Source organism: Microcebus murinus, chromosome 16, assembly GCF_040939455.1.
Source record: "Microcebus murinus isolate Inina chromosome 16, M.murinus_Inina_mat1.0, whole genome shotgun sequence".
In the NCBI taxonomy this organism is placed as follows: domain Eukaryota; kingdom Metazoa; phylum Chordata; class Mammalia; order Primates; family Cheirogaleidae; genus Microcebus; species Microcebus murinus.
In genome coordinates, this window is record NC_134119.1 from 25,251,936 (window position 1) to 25,270,930 (window position 18,995).

Below are 18,995 nucleotides of genomic sequence, written 5' to 3' on the forward strand. Positions count from 1 at the left end.
CTCCCAAAGTGCTGGGATTACAGGTATGAGCCACTGGGCCAAACTGAGACTCTTATTTTCTATGAGATGCAAAGCGTCATACCTGTTGTGTTAGCTGTATTTGTTATGTTGGTCAGATTGTATAATCAATACAATGTACTTTCTGTCTCTGTGGATTTGCTTATTTGGGCTGTGTCACGTAAATGGAATCATAGAGCGTGACTGGCTTCTGTGCTTTTTTGGTTTTTAAGTCCAGTTGAGAAGGATTGAGTTACATCATGGCTTTGCTCTCTGCTTCTCCCTCCACAGTGCTGGGAACCTCCTGTCCTTTCTGTGCTTTTCCTCATCTCGTGGCTTCTCAGGCTGCCCTCCACCTCTGTCCGTTCAGGCTTCTGCTGTGCCGCTTCTCTCATGTGTTTCTCAGTTAATTCTGGCTCGCACAGTTTCCTTACAGGTCTTCCCTACCCAGCTCATTGTTCTTTGGTGTCAGTCCATTTTCTTCATGTAATTATCTGATCCTGTTTCCTGTTTTTTTTTTTTTTTTTTAAACACCAACTTAAACAAATGATTCTTTACTTATTCTATCTGTGCGTTTGAAATTTTCTTGTGGTTCCTGCAGTAAATCCTCTCTGAGGTTAGAGTCTTCTATTCAGAATGTCCTGAATACACAGCCCTGACTCCCATAGGCACGTTGACCTGACCGGTTGATGTATCACGCATGGACCTGAGCTCTGAGCACTTGTGGTGGTGAATCTCCTGCCCTGAATATTTGAAGCACCTGGCTCCCAACCTTCTCCCCAGTCTCTGTGTTGGTGCTGGGTGTCTTCCTCCTGTCCCCACTGCTGAGTCCCCAGGATTCCCATGAAGGAGGCACCCTTACAGCTGCTTTTCTCCAGGAATTGTTCTGGCTCCTCTTCTGCCTTTATCCCAGGGGCCCCGTTTTCCAAAATGTGCTTTGCACTTCCGAAATGCAGACAGGGAACACAAGGCTCAGACAGCCAGGCAGAAGGGGCACCAGTCTGGTGTTGGGGAGATGGAGGCAGGTATTTGTACACCCTGATGGGCAAGGGTGCCTACTGCCCAGGTTCCTGGCCGGCCCTGGCCTGGAGTCAGGGCTAGGAAGGATGCGTCTGCCACAGGTGTGTCTGCTTCTCTGTTACTGGCTACTGATTGTCAGTGCATGTGTGCCACCTGTGTGTCTTTGTGGGTACTCGCACTTGTCCAGTGGAGCCTCTGCAGCGGCGACCTGCACCCCGGAGGCCGTGTTGAACTGAACCCCTGCAGTCAGCCCTTCAGTGTGAGTTATTTCTTGGCTTTGCCTGCCATTTAATGAAAAGATCCTACCTTGAGATCTCTGGAATTCGTTGAGCTTTGAAAACAATTGTCTTGGGATCCCTGATTGGGGGAATGAAAAATTACCAGTGAGTAACATTAATCCCCTTTTTCACTGAGCTAGAAGCAGCGTGGGTGGACTTGTTCCTCTGAAGTGCAGGGTTTAGAAAGATAAGTTTTCATTTCCCTTCTTAGTGCAGGTTTGAGAAATATAATCCCGGCAGCTGCTTGGTTTCTACAATAGGATATCCAGCCCGCCATGTGGAAACCTGCTACAGACTGATGTTAAGGAGACCGTAAGGGAGGCATGCAGTAACTGTTTGTAACCAGGTGGTGGCTGTTGTGTAATACAAATAGCATTTCTGATGAGGTGGTACGGTTATACAATTTTGGCCAGCCCGTGTGGGTTATAAAAGCTGAAATTCCTTCGGCACCCGAAAGCGTCTCACGCTGAGCACCAGGACAATCACAGGGTTGCACAGACGCCAGCACATAGCGGTGGGTGGGGCACCGACTAAAGGACATTTTTGTGGATAGGGTGAGGTTTCACTGTGAAGGTAAGACCGTTTCTTGGTACATAAGCTCTGCTTTGGGGAATGAGTTCTGGGGCTCTGCAGATTGGTTAGTGTCTGTGTGTGCATCTGGGCAGACGTGTCTGTTTCCACGTATGTGTGTCAGCCTGTGTGTGTGTCAGCCTGTGTTTGTGTCAGCCTGTGTTTGTGTCTGTGACCGTGTATCTGATTTTTCCGCACGCCTACGTCTGTTTCTGCACGTGCCTGTGCCTGTGTCAGCGTAGGTGAGGAGCCCGAGGCTTAAGCTCGCCCAGCTCGGTTATCAGAAGATCTCCGAAGAGTTTCTCGGTGCTGTCAGACATTATTTAAATATTAGTAAACTGAACATTAACCTTTATGTAAGTCTTAGAAAGTGGTGTTCTTTATTAACTATGTGAGAAAGGGTAACAATAAAAACTTGATCCCGGCTGGGCGCGGCGGCTCACACCTGTAATCCTAGCTCTCTGGGAGGCTGATGCAGGAGGAGCACTTGAACCCAGGAATTGGAGGTTGCCATGAGCTATGATGACGCCAGCATACTCTACCCAGGGCAACAGAGCAGACTCTGTCTCCAGAAAAACCAAAAAACCTTAATCTGCAGCAATTCAAAGGTCAGATCCTGTGTTTTTCAGATGCTTATTTATTTTATTTTGGGAGCCAAGTCCAGTCCCAGGACTGCCAAAGCTCCGTATATTCTTTTATGTTTTCCTTTATATGGAATTTCACGTGTGTCATGAAAAGGAGGTACATAAGCGAAAAGGAATATAGGTGAGACAAAACATAGGTGAAGCATGGAGAGCCGAAGTCTCTGTCATAGCTGAGTGCATGTATATTTTTAATTCTTTTAAAGTCTTTGGATTATAAAAATGTCAAGTTCAGACACCAGAAAAAAAGCAAGACATCTGTGGCACACAGTTCTAAGTGATTGAAGTCTGTGTATTTAATGGATACATTTTGTATGAATTAAGCTAAACAAGCTCCTTTGTAGGAAAAAATTCCATATGCAGACATGGATTGTTTAAGGCTCCCATTTATTGAAGGTCGGGGAAAAGCTTTGCTGTCACTCTGACCACAGTGTACTTAAGTGTTGACCTGGGGCAGAACTGCAGTGTCCCAGCCCCAGGTAGTTGCAGTGCAGTTCAGGCAAACCCACTCTTCAGCCAGTGGGGTAATTCATCAGGGCAGGTGAAATTTCAGAGCTCCCTTTTCCTTATCTTGAGAGAGTCTGCAGGGAGGATAGAGCACTCTTGGTAAGCAGGACTAGGGGGCAGCAGGGGTGGGGTGGGGTGGGGTGGGGAGAAAGGGCATATTGCAAATGAGACTCACAAACGAAACATCTCCCAGAGGATAGGAAGAAAGCAGATGGTTGAGAGAACTAAGTGGACGTGCCACAGTCCAGCAAAACTGAGCAGGTATAATGAGGTAGTTAGGATATAAGGGTAAAGTGGAGCAAGACCTCTCTCTGCAGGTGTGAGAAGGAAATTTGGCTTAGGCCCTTGGGGCCCGTAGAAAGGATGAGAATATTCCAAAGAGGGATGGTATGGCCTGAAGAGCAGCTCAGAGAGAGGGCTGGTGAGTCCATGGAGCTTGAGGCGAGGGAGTGGAGGGATGCTTGAGATGCTTCTGCCAGCACCAGTGGCTTGTCCCAGTTGGGGCAGTGGGGGCAACAGTGGCTGGAGTGGACCAAGTGTCCTGTGAGGGCTTCCTCTTCAGGAGGCGAGGAGGCAGGAGTCATTGGCTGTGCTGGAAAGGGAGGATGGAGCAGGGGGAGCCTGGTACAGTGGGTCAGGGTCGGCAGGGCTATCTCCTGGACAGCCCCCAAGGTCATTGTTTTCGGAGAGGAGATGGGCATCAAATGACAGAGGGCATCTGGAGACCTGGAAGGGGCAAATGCTTTTTGTCCATTCCCTGACAGTAACTGGGGACTTTCGTGGACTTCCTCCAAATTGACCTTCACACAGAATCTCTCAGGCCTTTTCTTGAGAGTCTCATTCTGTTAGCCTGGAAGGCATTGAGAGCCTTGATGATTGCCAGGCCTGCCACTGTTGCCTTGGGGTTTTGTCCAAGGGTAAATCAATCTCTGTGCCTCAGTTTCTCATCTGTGAAATGGAGATAACAACCCCTTCTGGAACTTTTGTAGTGGTTGAGTGAGATCATGTTTGTGTCTTGGACTTAATAGTCATTTCACTAGGTACATGTTTTTATCCTGTTAAAATTCCATATAAAGGGAGCTTTTCAGTGGCTTCTGTGATGACTCATCAATACTTTTTTTTTTTTTTTTTGTGAGACAGAGTCTCACTCTGTTGCTTGTGCTAGAGTGCTGTGGCATCAGCCTAGCTCACAGCAACCTCAAACTCCTGGGCTCAAGCGATCCTTCTGCCTCAGCCTCCCGAGTAGCTGGGACTACAGGCATGTGCCACCATGCCCGGCTAATTTTTTCTATATATATTAGTTGGCCAATTAATTTCTTTCTATTTTTAGTAGAGACAAGGTCTTGCTCTTGCTCAAGCTGGTTTCGAACTCCTGACCTTGAGCAATCCGCCCACCTCGGCCTCCCAAATACATTTTAAATGATAAAAAAACCACGAGTCCAAAAAGTGATGTGTTAAATCTCACAGTAGACGTCAATTTAGTAAAATTCATCTTGAGTTTTGCTTTATTTTCCTCAAATACATGACATTTGTATTTTAATCCAGGCCTGCAGGCTGCACCTTTTGCTGGGCTACTCTCCTTTTCCCCTTTTATGTCCCAGCCACTGGATTTCCCTAAGTGAATCGGGAGGACAGGATGGGATTAGGCTTTGTGTCGGGTTGTATAACTGGCCAATGGAAAAATGTTTAAGTTTTCCCCAAATATTTGAATGCCTTCTATGCACTGAGCACTGGGTCCCTGCCCCCATCCCGTCTTGGTGGAAAGGTGGACCAAGAAGCCGTGTGTCATGGAAACATGGGAGCAGGACAGCAGATCCAGGAGTGTCCCTTGAGCTTAGACTTGGGAACTAGAGATCGTCTGTGTGGGGGCACCTGAGGCTGGGGGGGAATGGCCAGGACAGTGAGGCTTAAGAAGGTGTTGTTACAATTTTATATAAATAAAATTTGGGGAAGAAATTTTGCTTGAAGATAACAGGCACAACAGGCACTGTAGCATCTGTTACCTATAGCGTTAGTTTATCCCTCGCCCCGCAAAAATGGTGATGGCTTTGTATCTTAAAGCCCCCAAACAAAACATCCACCACTCTGATGTCTCACTGTATGTGGACTCCATCTGCTCCCTACCCGAGCCCTCGAGTGAGTCAGTGTCTGTAATCTCGAGAACATGGTCGTCATTTCTCCTGGCTCAGACGTAAATGGATGTCAGCAAAATGGCCCGTCTCAGGTCGGATTGAAGAGCTTTCTTAGGATTTAGAGTTTAGTTTCGGACAAGAGCTGTGCTCTGCACCAGGGCTTCTGGACCAAGTCTCTAGGATAGACTGAAGGGGTTTTCTGCAGGCAGGGCCTGTTCTTTCCTGTCTGCGTTCTGTCAGTTGTGCGTTTCATTTAATGTTCATAGACTGTTTGCTTCCACTTAGGAACGTTCCTCCCCTCGCCCCTCACCCCATGAATGTTCCAGAAAGGTTTGCCTCATTTATCCAGCAGTTTTTCATTCTCTCTGGCTCACTGGGAGGACCCGAGAATCCATTTTTTAGAGGATTCCCAGCTCGTCCAGCAGTGTTTGCTCAGGGGTCCCTCTCTTCATCTTCAGAGCAGGGCTGTTGCCATCAGGGCGCCTTTTGGGCCTTGGGAGTTTGGTCTGTAAGGGATCATTCCACCCGGGGCTCTCTACAGAGGGAACCTGGGTTCCCTTTCAGAAATCCAGATTTTATCCAGCTTCTTGCTTAAATTTTCTTCCTAAGAGAACAAGTCCACAAACCAAGACAGTGACAGAGGATAAGACAGCTTGTTGGGGTACAAAGGAGATTCTTATGATTGCAGTCATTGGGGGTAGTCTGGTTTAGGGCTCTGGTAGATCGTAACTAATTTTTTTTTCTTTCTTTTTTTTAATTTCGGCATATTATGGGGGTACAGATTTTAAGGTTTCAATAAATGCCCTTTCCCCCCTCCCCCCACAAGTCTGATTCTCCAGCATGACCATCCCTCAGATGGTGCACATCTCACTCATTATGTATGTATATGCCCGTCCCCTTCACCCTCCCCCCTCCCCAATTTTTTTTTTTTTTTTTGAGACAGGGTCTCACTCTATTGCCTGGGCTAGAGTGCTGTGGTGTCAGCCTAGCTCACAGCAACCTTAGACTCCTGGGCTCAAGCGATCCTCCTGTCTCAGCCTCCTGAATAGTAGCTGGGACCACAGGCATGTGCCACCATGCCCAGCTAATTTTTTCTATTTTTTTAGTTGCCTGGCTAATTTCTTTTCTTTTTGAAGAGATGGGGTCTTGCTCTTGCTGAGGCTGGTCTTGAACTCCTGACCTTGAGCGATCCTCCCACCTCAGCCTCCCAGAGTGCTAGGATTACAGGCGTGAGCCACTGCGCCCAGGCTATTGTAACTTATTATAAAGAAAGACTACTCTGCCCTGGTTCTGGGCACTCTCTCCATCACTGTGGAGGGGCGATGTTATATTTTGTCATCAGTGCCATCATCTCGTACCACTTTCTCACTTTGGCAAGTTATTTCTATGTGTATGTTAAGCTCAGCAAATAACCTGATTTAATTCAGGCCCTTGGAACATGCCTTTCATGTCCCTGCACAGAGCTTTAGTTACATCAGTGACTTTCAGGCTCCTTTTTGACTGACCCACAGTACTAAGCATTTTTCCTGGACAGTCTGGGTTACTCTTATCTTGTTAGGTATGTTCTGAAGTTTGCACAGTGGCTCATGTCTTTAATCCCAGCATTTTAGGAGGCTGAGGAAAGAGGATTGCTTGAGTTCAGGAGTTTGAGACTAGCCTGAGCAACATAGCGATGCCCCATCTCTACAGAAACTAGAAAAATTAGCTGGGTGTGGTGGCACAGCTGCTTGGGAGGCTGAGATGGGAGGATCACTTAAGCCCAGGAGTTTGAGGCTGCAGTGAGCTATGATGATGCCACTGCACTCCAACCTAGGCAATAGAGCGAGACCCTGTCTTAAAAAAATTTCTGGTTGAGATCCACTAAGTTAGCTTATGACCCACTAGTGGATACTGACTTGAGTTTGAAAAATAAGAGCAAGACTTCTTGAAGTGTTTTGGAGAAAGCTATAGGATGATTTTTTTTTTAAGTCACATCCTGGTAGCATAGTTGTCATCATAAAATCAAATAAATTACCACTACTTAGGAGTTCGTTCATTGCTGTTTAGAGATTTAAATGCAATAATTAAAGCTAGGATCAGCAACAGAATGTAAACTCCCTAAAGGAGGGCTCTGTATATTAGGTAACTACTTAGGCAGTTTTATTTAAACGGAGTTGGTCATATACAAGTTGAGGATATTTGTCCTAATAATCTTTTTGACTTGGATTAAAAAGATTTAGGTCAAATGTTAGCATTTAACAGAATGGAGCAGCCACAATTGAACTATAATCTCCTGATGATGGGATTTAAGCAGAGAGCTGAGTATTGACTTATAAAATGTGCTTTATCATTGAAGCTGGCAGACTCTGAAAGCTTGTGTTTGTATAGTGGTTAAGGACCAAAGTACCAGTCTGCAGGTTGAGGTTTTGAGTGTCCTTATGGCAAAGACTTCCTTCTTAGTCATACTTTCCCCTGTCTAGATAGGCCCTATACAAGGGGAGAAAATAGCTTTATTCCAGCCCAGGTTGCCCCTCCTGAGATGTGGGTGATCTGAGGACTAGTAGCATGAGAACGTTTGTGCATTTATTAAAAATATGGGTTCCCAGGCTCGAATACAGGTCTATGGAATCAGAATTTGAAGAGGAGATGTTTTTTTAAGTTGGTAGATTACTGGGGTTTTTTAATTGTTTTTATTCTTCTAAAAATCAACGTGATTTAGGTAGAGTTTACATGAAGTAAGTGGATATGCATCCAAATGGAGCCACCAGAATTGTAATCAAAATGTAGCACATTTGTATCACTCCAAGGGCTCCCTGAGCCCCACCCTGTCTGCCTCCCTCTGCCTTAGGTATCCACTGCCTGCTTCCTGTCACTGTAGGTAAGGTTTGCCTTTTGAGAATCAGATAAGTAAGTCTTGAGTCTGACATCTTGCATTCAGTGCAGGATCTGAGATTCCTCCTTTTTATTGCTGAGTAGTGTCCTGTGGATGGACACACCATAGGTTGTGTATTTATTCACCTGTCCATGGGCCTTTGGATGATTCCAGTTTTGGGCTGTTACAAATGTAACAGCTTTGTCTATAACTATTGTGAGGAAGAAATCTGAATTTTATGTAAGTTTCCCAAGTGAGTCTTAAGTACACGAGCCACTGATTCTTACTCTATGTTCTTATTCTTCTTGTGTTCTTTTGGAGAACTGTAGGTTTTTATGTCTGTACCAAATCATGGATTCGCCATGTATTTATGTTTTCAATGTAGTATTCATTCTGTGCCTTCTATCTGGGATCAGTGCATACTTTTCTTTTGGTTTTTTTTTGTTTTTTTTTTGTTTTGTTTTGTTTTTTTTTTGGAGATAGGGTCTCCCTCTGTCGCCCAGGCTGGAGTACAGTGGCCTCATGATACTTCACTGCGACCTGGAACTCCCAGGCTCAAGCAATCCTCCCATCTCAGCCTCCTGAGTAGATGGGACTACAGGTGCACACCCCCACCCCCACCCAGCTCAGTTTGTACTTCATTAGCATTTATTGAGCATCTATCCCATGCTAAGAGCTGGGAATGTAAAGAACTGTGCACAGGGGGTCCTACTTTTCAGGGAGACTCTTAGTGATTATTAATTCATTCACCCATTGAGGGCTCTGTATGTTTTGTGCTGGGGACTCTGCAGGGTGCTGCTCACGGGAGGACGTGTTTTTCTTAGCATTTGGTGGTGGTTACAAGGAACATGAAAGATTGTGGTATTTAACTCTAGGAGTAGCCTGGCCCCTTACACCCTCTGGATAGTACCATACTTCCCAGTTCAGGTGGCCCTGCCTGGCCACAGTGAGAGAGGGCTGACACTGATTCCTGGACAGGGAGGCGCAGTCAGATAAAGAGAAATGCAAAAGAAATGATTATTGGGTGAAAAGCTGATAAAATACTGAGTAAAAACTATTGTTATTCTGTATTCGCGCATGATTATTGGTGGCTATAAAGCTAGTGACTCAGTCCTTAGGGAACTGAGAGATTTGTTGAAGATCCAAATATTTTACTTTTCTACTTACTCATCACAGAATTTCCCAAATTGCTGATTTTCCATTCTGTCAGGCTTTCTTTCTTGATTTTTTTTGTGAGACCATAATAATTTCCTGCTTGCTACAAGGCAGTGATTTTTAACTTTGGCTACAGGGGAGCTTTAAAAAAAACGTAGATGCTAAATGTAATTTAGAACCCTGGCTTTTCTCTATTCTCTTCTGATAATGAAAGTTATTTTAGACTTTAAATATGAGATCATTATTCCACATGCTGTGTCCTGAGCTCTCACAGAATGGCCCGAGTTGCTTTACGTTATGTTGTAAGCGGGAAGGATGCTGTGGGGGTAACCGACCTCTCACCCGCTGGACATGAGTCGGAACAGTAGGGGGAATTAGTGTTCATGTGGGCATCATCAAGCTCTTGGCTGGAGAAAGTCTGTCTTTCATTGTTAAGTAAATAAGTTTAAAAATTACAGAGGAGTAAAAAGAAGAAAATATGTCATTTGTGTTTCCATTATTCACATTTTTTGGCCAATATTTTGGTGTGCATAATTATGCACACATACTTTACACATAATACAGTGGATTAGTGCTGTACATGCTATTTTTTGCATGTATAAATTGCCTTTAATTCTTTTCACTCATGGTCTCATTTAAAAGAACCCGTTTCTTCTACCATTCTTCTTATTTTTGTTCTGTTAAGAACATTTAACATGAGGCCGGGTGCGGTGGCTCACGCCTGTAATCCTAGCATTCTGGGAGGCCGAGGCGGGCAGATTGCTCGAGGTCAGGAGTTTGACACCAGCCTGAGCAAGAGCGAGACCCCGCCTCTACTATAAATAGAAAAAAATTAATTGGCCAACTAATATATATATAGGAAAAATTAGCCGGGCATGGTGGCGCATGCCTGTAGTCTCATCTACTCGGGAGGCTGAGGCAGGAGGATCGCTTGAGTCCAGGAGTTTGAGGTTGCTGTGAGCTAGGCTGACACCATGGTATTCTAGCCAGGGCAACAGAGTGAGACTGTCTTTAACAAAGAAAAGAAAAGAAATAATCTAACATCCAACACTGGGAGACTGAATGATAAAACTGTGGTCCATTCAGAAAAGGGGGTAGCCATTAAAAAAAAAAAAGCACAGAAATATCTGTTGATACGGAAAGATGTTCACCCTACATCATGTGAAGAAACAATTTAAAAAATAGTGTATACAACATTATGCAAAGTGAAATATGCCAGACACAGAAGTTCAAAACTTCATGATTCCACTTCCATGAGGTATCTGTAGAAAAAATATTCCATTATCTTAATGTCTGTTGTGTTTTGCCCTTTTTGTTTGTGTGATTTTTCTCCTATAGAAATCTTTGAAATTTTATATGGTAAAATCTACAGCCTCTATTTCTGTTTTGTCCTTATTTTTTTATTTTTTTGATGTTTTTGCTCTGTCATTCAGACTGGAATGCAGTGGTATGATCATAGCTCACTGCACTTTCCAACTCCCAGGCTCAAGAGATCCTTCTGGGTCAGCCTCCCAAGTAGCTAGGACTATAGGCTCCTGCCACCACGCCCAACTCATTTTTAAATTTTTTTGTAAAGAAGAGGTCTCACTGTGTTGGCCCAGGCTAGTCTCAAACTCCTGACCTCAAGCAATTCTTCCACCATGGCCTCCCAAAGTGCTGGGATTACAAGCGTGAGCCACCATGCCCTGCCTCCTCTTTTTTGTCTCTTTGTTTTTTAACACATTAATTGTTATATTTATAATAAATTTATAGATGTGCTGATTAGACATGCTGATATATATATAATATATATATTATATATATATATATATATAATGCCTAAACCGAATTAAAGCTTAAAAGAAAAGAAAATACATTCTGTGAGCAATCCTGAAGAGCTAGAACAGCTCAATAAACAGTGTGCTGTCGCAAGTTGGGAGCATCAATCCCTTGGTAATTTATATAATATGCTAAAAATGAGTAAGTATACAGGACATTCGGTTGGGGGGGAGTACACATAGAAAAAGTAATTTCTTGATGTTCTTCATTTTAAACGTTCAGCTTCCTGCCGGAGGGAAGAGTTTGACTTCAAAAGTATTAGTAGTAAAATAATAGAAATTATAATAAAAATATAAAAATAATCAATAATAAAATATTGGAGAAGGGAGTTTGCATTTTTCTGTTCTAAGTGGTATTCTTGTGCTATTTTCTCAGCAGTCCATGTTTCTGGATAAAGCATACGATTATTGAGAAGCATCAGTGCCTCTACATGGATGTTTTGCCTTGGGGAATGTTGTTAATATTCACATCAAAGTGGTTTCCTTTCGGCAATCTGAACTCCTTTGACCCGTGTTCCAGTAGCTTTTGCCTACACTGAAGACACAGGATCTTTGGAATCAACATACACATCTTTTAGTAATGATGGCAGCTTGTCATCTTTTCTAGTAATTTCTGCCTTAATTTCTGGATGGCTGCTCTCGGGGAGGCTCTTGGTGGAAGGGTGCTTGGGCGTGGGAGAGGGCTTCATCTTGCTGATTCCTCCTTCAGCTTGGTTCTCCAGGTTGAAATTTCTGATAGCGCAAGTCACCAAAGCCCCCATCTCCTCATAACATGATGCCCACAGGTTCACCCGCACGTGGGAAAACACGGGCTCCTCTTTTTTTGTCTTTAGTGATATGTTAAGAGGGGGAGTCTTCTACTTTAATATATAATCACGTGGAAGCTTTTATTTTATTTTTTTTAACTTGAAGTCTTTTTCTAGATTTTATTGCTTAAGAGTGAACCAGTTGTCTTGGCATGTACATTGAAAAATCCATACTTAGTCTTATAATTTATAATTCTGCCATATCATATATCTGTCAGTTTGTGGGTTTTCTGTTGTCTGATATATTAGTCTGTTTATGTAGCTCTGTTAAACTCTTCTATTCATTACAGCTTTATGTTAGGGTTCCTATCTGACAGAGCGCATTCCTTTTTATTCAGATATTTGTGACTATTCTTATTTTTCCAGAGGAATTTTTAGGAAGCTCCTCCACCCCCTTTTGGGATATTAATTGATTTTTTTATTAAATCTGTACGGAATATGTTTATTGGAAAGTGAATATCATTAGAGTTGCTTTCCTATCCTCTTAGGATATTGAATATTGCCTGTTCTTTGGTTATTCAAATCCCCGTTAGGCCCCTCAATTATATTTTATAGTTTTCTTCATAAAAGTCATGCACATTTTTTATTAAATTTATTCTTAAGTATTTAACATTATTGCTTGTTTTTTTTTTTTTTTTGAGACAGAGTCTCGCTTTGTTGCCCAGGCTAGAGTGAGTGCTGTGGTGTCAGCCTAGCTCACAGCAACCTCAAACTCCTGGGCTCAAGTAATCCTGCTGCCTCAGCCTCCCGAGTAGCTGGGACTACAGTCATGTGCCACCATGCCCGGCTAATTTTTTTCTACATATTAGTTGGCCAATTAATTTCTTTCTATTTATAGTAGAGACAGGGTCTCACTCTTGCTCAGGCTGGTTTTGAACTCCTGACCTCGAGCAATCCACCCACCTAGGCCTCCCAGAGTGCTAGGATTACAGGTGTGAGCCACTGTGCCCAGCCAACATTATTGCATTTTGAACAAGATTCCTTCATCTCGTTGTTAAGGCCAGCAGACTGTCCTGTAAGTACTTTAAGTTTTGTGGGCCAGATGGTCTCTGTCATATGTTGTTCTTTGTCGTTGTTCACAATCACCTACAAATTTTAAAAAAACATTTTTTAGTACGGACCATACAAACAGAGGCCAGGTGGGATCCTTAGCTTCTGATGGAGGTGCTTATTACTGCCGCTTGGGAAATGTTGGATTCTGTCACATGGGTGAAGCTTCCTCATGTGTTTTTTGTAACTAACCGTTTAATTGTGTAGATCTTCTCAGATTTTCACATCTCTTGATACTGATACAATTTGTTCTCTTACTTTCAAGCACCTCATCTTTGCCTGTCATTGTCTGCTGATAGCAGTGATGTTGACACCTGTGGCTTGTCCCCAACAACGTGTCTGTTGTATCGCAGATGGGTTTGATGGAGTAAGAGCAGTAAGCAAGAATCACTCCCCAACCCCCAGCAAACCACTGGATTCTCATGAACTGAAATTGTTAGACCTGGAAATTTTGACATTTCTGTCTCCAATAACATTGTATATACCTTTTATTTAATTATAACAGCATTTCTTTCTTTTTATTAACAAATTTAAACTGAGTTAGCTTTTTTTTAAATTTCAATAAATGTAGAGGGTACAATTGTTTTCTTGTTACATGGATGAACTGTGTAATGGTGAAGTCAGGTTTTAGTGTGCGTGGCTTTTACGTTCTAGGAGATGCCTTTGGAAGAGGATCACATCATTTATCATCCCACAAATTTTGGGGAACCTTTAATACAGGGGCCGGGCTCAGCACCAGGCTGGGTGCCTGTGGCGATGCTGTGGATGCTGCCACCCCTGGTCTCTGCAGCTGTCCAGCTGGGCAGGCAGCTGGACACTGTCTTGCTCTCGGCCGCAGCCATGTCAGTGGCCCTCAGACACCGTGGTGAGGCATTGATGGGAGTTATCCCAGTGGAAAGGAGTGAGGGGAAGGGGGCTCACTTTGGAGGGACAGCATGTGCAGGGGCCTGAGGGCTGGGAGAGTGCTGGCACGGGCCTCAGCCACCACAGCGGGGACCATCCGAGACTGGGAAGGGGCTGGATGGGCCACACAGTCACCTCAGCCTTGTGCAGGCATTTGGATGTCACTCTCAGACTGATCAGGAAGCCGGAGAACATGATAATTTTTGTGGCATCATCGTGCTGGTTGCCATATGGACAAGTGTTTAAGAGCCATCATGATAGACTGAGAAAATGAGTTGTGGCTGTTGTGATGATGAGAGATGAAGGTGGCGTGTGCCCTGGAGTGGCCATGCGGGTGGAGAGAAATGCACAGATTGGAGAGGTCCTGGTCGCAAGAGAGTGGGTTACAGCCCTGGTAAAGGACCTTGAAGGTGTCCCTGCCCTTGAGAGCTGCCTCAGAAATGACGGGGAGGGCCGAAACCACTGAAGTCTCGAGGAGACGGTGTGTGCAGGCCAGCTGGCCTGGGCTGTGTTTGGCCAGGGAGATCAGCTAAGCTGGGCATTTAAAGGATAACTTTTATGTCTTGCTTGTATAAACAGTGCTAGGGCAGGTTAGAATGGGTGATTACAGTTTGAATCCTGTTCTGCTGCTTATAGCCGTGTATCCTTTGGCAAGTTACTTCTCTGAAGTTTAGTCTCTACTTCTGTGGAGGTCATGTGCAAACCAAGTAATATATTTATTGGCCAAGCAATAATTGCCATTTATTTAACAAGAGGTCGGAGATGTGCCTGGCACACATAGGCACTTAGCACCTGAAAAACTGCTATGCTTAATACCATTGTTTTCATCATCATGATCTTTCATCTCTGAGCCCCGCCTTCTCCTTTGTCATGTGTCAGGGCAAGACAGCCAGTGGATTCGCTTCAGTTTCTCTGTTTTGCAGGGGGTAGGAAGAGGGACAATCAGGGTTGGGAGGCAGGGATGTGAACATTCACCAGTCAGCTCCCGGAGAGATTTTGCTTCTTGTCTTAACACCAATTCCAACACAGACCCTAAACTTCACTCTGCCCTCACCTCTGCCCTGTGACTGTTGGGTTGTGCTTCCAACCTTGGCATTTATCTGAAGTCATCCTGTGTGGATGAACTCCATGATCTTGGGTTGGTGCGTGGTTTCTGACCTCGAAGTCATCGTCATTATCCTGGTGTCCTTGGGTGTGGAATGCTCTGTCATTCTGGTACTTCTTTTTTTTTTTTTTTTTTGAGACAGAGTCTCGCTTTGTTGCCCAGGCTAGAGTGAGTGCCGTGGCATCAGCCTAGCTCACAGCAACTTCAAACTCCTGGGCTCAAGCGATCCTGCTGCCTCAGCCTCCTGAGTAGCTGGGACTACAGGCATGCGCCACCATGCCTGGCTAATTTTTTTCTATATATATTAGTTGGCCAATTAATTTCTTTCTATTTATAGTAGAGACGGGGTCTCGCTCTTGCTCAGGCTGGTTTCGAACTCCTGACCTGGAGCAATCCACCCGCCCCGGCCTCCCAGAGTTCTAGGATTACAGGCGTGAGCCACCGTGCCTGGCCTCATTCTGGTACTTGTTCCAGCAGTTTCCAAGGTTACATTTTCTTTGTTCAGCATCCCCCCTTCTTCCTCTTCTGTCTCCCCCCATATGCCCTGACAAAGGGTGCTCCCCTCTGCCCAGGCTCTGCAGCCCTTTCCCCTCATGCTTTTCTCAGAACATCACTGCCCTGCACCTTCTTTGACCTCATCCCTTCTTGTGCTCCTTTGGGTCTGAGGCTTCAGGATACTCCTAATGGGACTGCTCCACAAGAGGCGGGAGAAGGGAGTTGGTGGTCCCCCAGTATAGTTTGTGAAGATCAGTTAAATGGAGAAGTGGAGTACAGAGTACGTGCTGGAAAGCGTTCTTGTCTGGACGGAACTGTCCTCCTTTGTTTCATGAAGTTTTTGGGGAGGGCTTGGCTGCTGCAGTGGATGTGCATATCTGAGCACTAAAATAAAGGGACCCCAGGAGAGTCACTGCATTCTGTGTTAGAAACTCCCGGCACTTTCCCTCTGGTTGATGGGGGTACGTGTGGATTTGAAAGCTCTGCTGACATGCTAACGGCAGTGGGGCCAGATGGGGAAGAAAGAGTTTATAGGCCCCTCGGAACATGATTTTTATGGCACGTGGCCTGGTAAAAGTCTGCCGATATTACACCATCCTCTTGCCTGTTTGTTTTTTGTTTTTTTTTAACTCAACTATTAGTTTATTAGAAAGGCCATGAACACATGAACCCTGGGTTGGAGTTACCAACTGAGAAAGAAATGGGAAAAAAAAGGAACGAACACTTCACAAATTTGCAAGTCATTGTTGCGCAGGGGCCATGCTAATCTCTGTATTGTTCCAAGTTTAGTACACGTGCTGCCAAAGCGACCACCCTTGTGCCTGTTTTATCTTCTGAAAACATAAGCTCTTGGTGGTCAAGGCAGAGGTCTGTTATGGCTCCTCAGGCAGACTTTATTTTTAGATATGTTCCTTTTCACACAGTTTTTTCAGATCTTGGGAAGATGATGGGTGTCAGTGGCTAAATCACAGTATAGAAGTTTGATAGGTTTGACTGCATAAACATGCAAAGGCCATCCACAAAATTCATAAATAGCTACATAAAATGTTTGTATCAAATGTAACAAAGAATTAAAGGATTAATATCCTTAAAGCTCCGTAAACACTGCAGAAAATAGAGGGCATACGGAGATAAACAACAAAAGAGGCTCTGTGCTTGCCAATAGACTCTAAAAGCTCTCAAATCGATGCATCGCAAAAATCTCTGAAAAATTACCCTGTGACACAGATGTCATATCAGGGGCTATCAAGCTTTGAGATGGACAGATTCACTACTGGTGGGATTAACAGTTTGGAAAGTCTTTTTGGAAGGGAATTTTGTTTTATGTTGCAAGAGTCTTAAAAATCTTTTGATCCTTTAATCTAGTAATTCTTCTTCAGGGAGTTTATTCCATGAATCAGGAGTGGGCAAAGGATTTGGTGCACGATCACATTTATTTTTTTTTATTTTTTTATTTTTTTTTTTTGAGACAGAGTCTCGCTTTGTTGTCCAGGCTAGAGTGAGTGCCGTGGCGTCAGCCTAGCTCACAGCAACCTCAAACTCCTGGGCTCCAGTGATCCTTCTGCCTCAGCCTCCCGAGTAGCTGGGACTACAGGCATGCGCCACTATGCCCGGCTAATTTTTTATATATATATCAGTTGGCCAATTAATTTCTTTCTATTTATAGTAGAGACGGGGTCTCGCTCTTGCTCAGGCTGGTTTTGAACTCCTGACCTTGAGCAATCCGCCCGCCTCGGCCTCCCAAGAGCTAGGATTACAGGCGTGAGCCACAGCGCCCGGCCTCACATTTTTTTATAATTGTTATAATTGTGGCCCCCACAGACAGTCAAGCAGGGCTGCAGAGCAGTAAGGTGTCCAGTCATTAAACAGCACAGCTTTGTTGATGTTTGAAGCTGGTGGAAACGCTAGCATCAGTGGTGGGGCTGTGGAAGGGTGGTGGGACCCCTGAGGGGGGCTTGGGTGTGGCATTTTAGGGTCTGTGTTCTTTCCTCTCAGAATGTTGTAGGCATCACTTTTTCTTCCAGTTTTTGCTGTTCAAGATGAGAAGTCTGATGTTAACTGTCTTTCCTTTGTAAATAATGTTTTTTTGTCTTTTTTTTTTTTTTTTTCTGACAAGAAGCTTCAAGATTTTGTATCTTTCGAGTTCAGGTATTTCCCTAGGGTGTGTCTGGGGCATCTTCTTTCAGGACTTTCCTGAAAGCCCTTGAGCACTTGATGTCCAGTGTGTCTGAAGACTCAAGTCTTTCCTTCACTGCGAGGACATTTTTTTTTCCTATTATTTCTTTGACATATTATTGTCCACGGGAACTTTTTTGTTTTACACAGATATTGGTGATGATGGTTTGTGGAATCGATCTAGTAATTTACAAATGTAGTTCCCACTTGTGCATCTACGAGGAGATTTATTCTGGCAGTCATGTTTGATTTCCAAAAACTCTTTTGGTTCGCTGGTTACTACGAGTACTTATTCTTGGATTCCCTCGAGCATGTGAATTAGCATTATTTTAAAGGCACATTCCTGATTCTTGCATTCATTTTGCCTCATTAGGCGTGAACTCCACTTGAGTGCTCAGTTTGATCTGCTCTCTGTGTGTTCATTCCCCTCTGATGTCCCCCCTACCTGCCTTTATGAGGCCTGGTGCAAGGCTGGGGCCGGTTCTTGTATATGCAAGGCTCGTGGCAGGGCTACCCACCACTGAGCCTTTCGGGATTGAGGCCTTTCTGGGTTGCCAGGTAGGTGTGGTGTTCTTCCCTCTGGTGTTTGGTTCATTTTGGTGGGGATTGCAGAAGGGGTTTTTGAATGTGACTTATAGTTTCCTATTTCCAAGAAATTGCTGCGATGTTTTCAGAATCAGAAATAAAATAAACATTACTATAAACTGTCACCATCTTCAGAGTCCCAGGTGGAGACCCCCGTGTCATCTGACTCTTCCCCAGGCCTTGCCTCTGCATGGGTGGGTACTGATCTCATCCGCACAGGCAGTATAGGCTTCCGATCTTCCTGCCTGCACTTCACCTTCTCCCTCGGCCCTCCCCATGGTAAGGAAGTTTCTTCCCCAAACACAAATATGACTTTTACCTTAATCCTCTTTGAATCTCCTTAGGTTTTCTTCTTTTTCCTGCTGAATTGAGTATAACTTCTATATCTGGGTACCCTCTGGGGACTAGCTGGTCCCAGCTTAGTGTGTCTGCCAGCTCCTGTGGCGGGAACTGCTCATTTACCCATTTTCTTGCCTCTCTGAGACATCTTGGTACATGACTGGGGTTGGTCCACTTGACTTGGTGGACATGGGCAGTCTGGCAGTGACAGGAAGCTGGCATCCTTAGGCTTACATGTTGGTGGTGTCCTGGCAACCAGATCAGCAAGCTGAGCACTGCACCTGGAGTGTCAGGTATGGTAGGTCCAGGTGAAGGGCACATTCTGAGACAGAGAATTGCTGAAGGTCACATCCAAGCCCTTCAGGAAAGAGACTGACCATGCTGATGGCGACACTGAAATATGCGTTTAAGGAAAGGACCAGTGAGTAGTTCAAGAAAAGGTCTCTTGTCATAGGACCCTGAGCAGCCACACAGACTAACAGTCATAGCAGGTGAACAGCAGTAGCCTTAGCAGGTGAACAAAAGACAGTGGGCACTCTTGCCTCTTTGCAAACTTTGCCTCTGTTAGG

The 18,995-nt window shown here is 44.5% G+C and overlaps 1 protein-coding gene and 1 non-coding gene across 10 annotated transcripts in view; one reads left to right on the plus strand and one right to left on the minus strand.

Moving 5' to 3' along the window:
• SLC23A2 (solute carrier family 23 member 2) overlaps positions 1 to 18,995 on the plus strand; it is a 135,639-nt gene that overhangs the window by 38,213 nt on the left and 78,431 nt on the right. The window contains exon 1 of one of the 9 annotated variants that reach the window (XM_012754971.3): positions 1,115 to 1,868. The exons of the other annotated variants lie outside the window; for them this stretch is intronic. The gene's annotated coding sequence lies outside the window, so the exon portion shown is untranslated. Of the gene's footprint in view, positions 1 to 1,114; positions 1,869 to 18,995 lie in introns of those variants that run through there. 9 annotated transcript variants of the gene reach the window in all.
• LOC142861454 (U6 spliceosomal RNA) lies at positions 16,037 to 16,140 on the minus strand. The gene has a single exon (XR_012912683.1). It is a non-coding gene; the product is annotated as a U6 spliceosomal RNA (small nuclear RNA).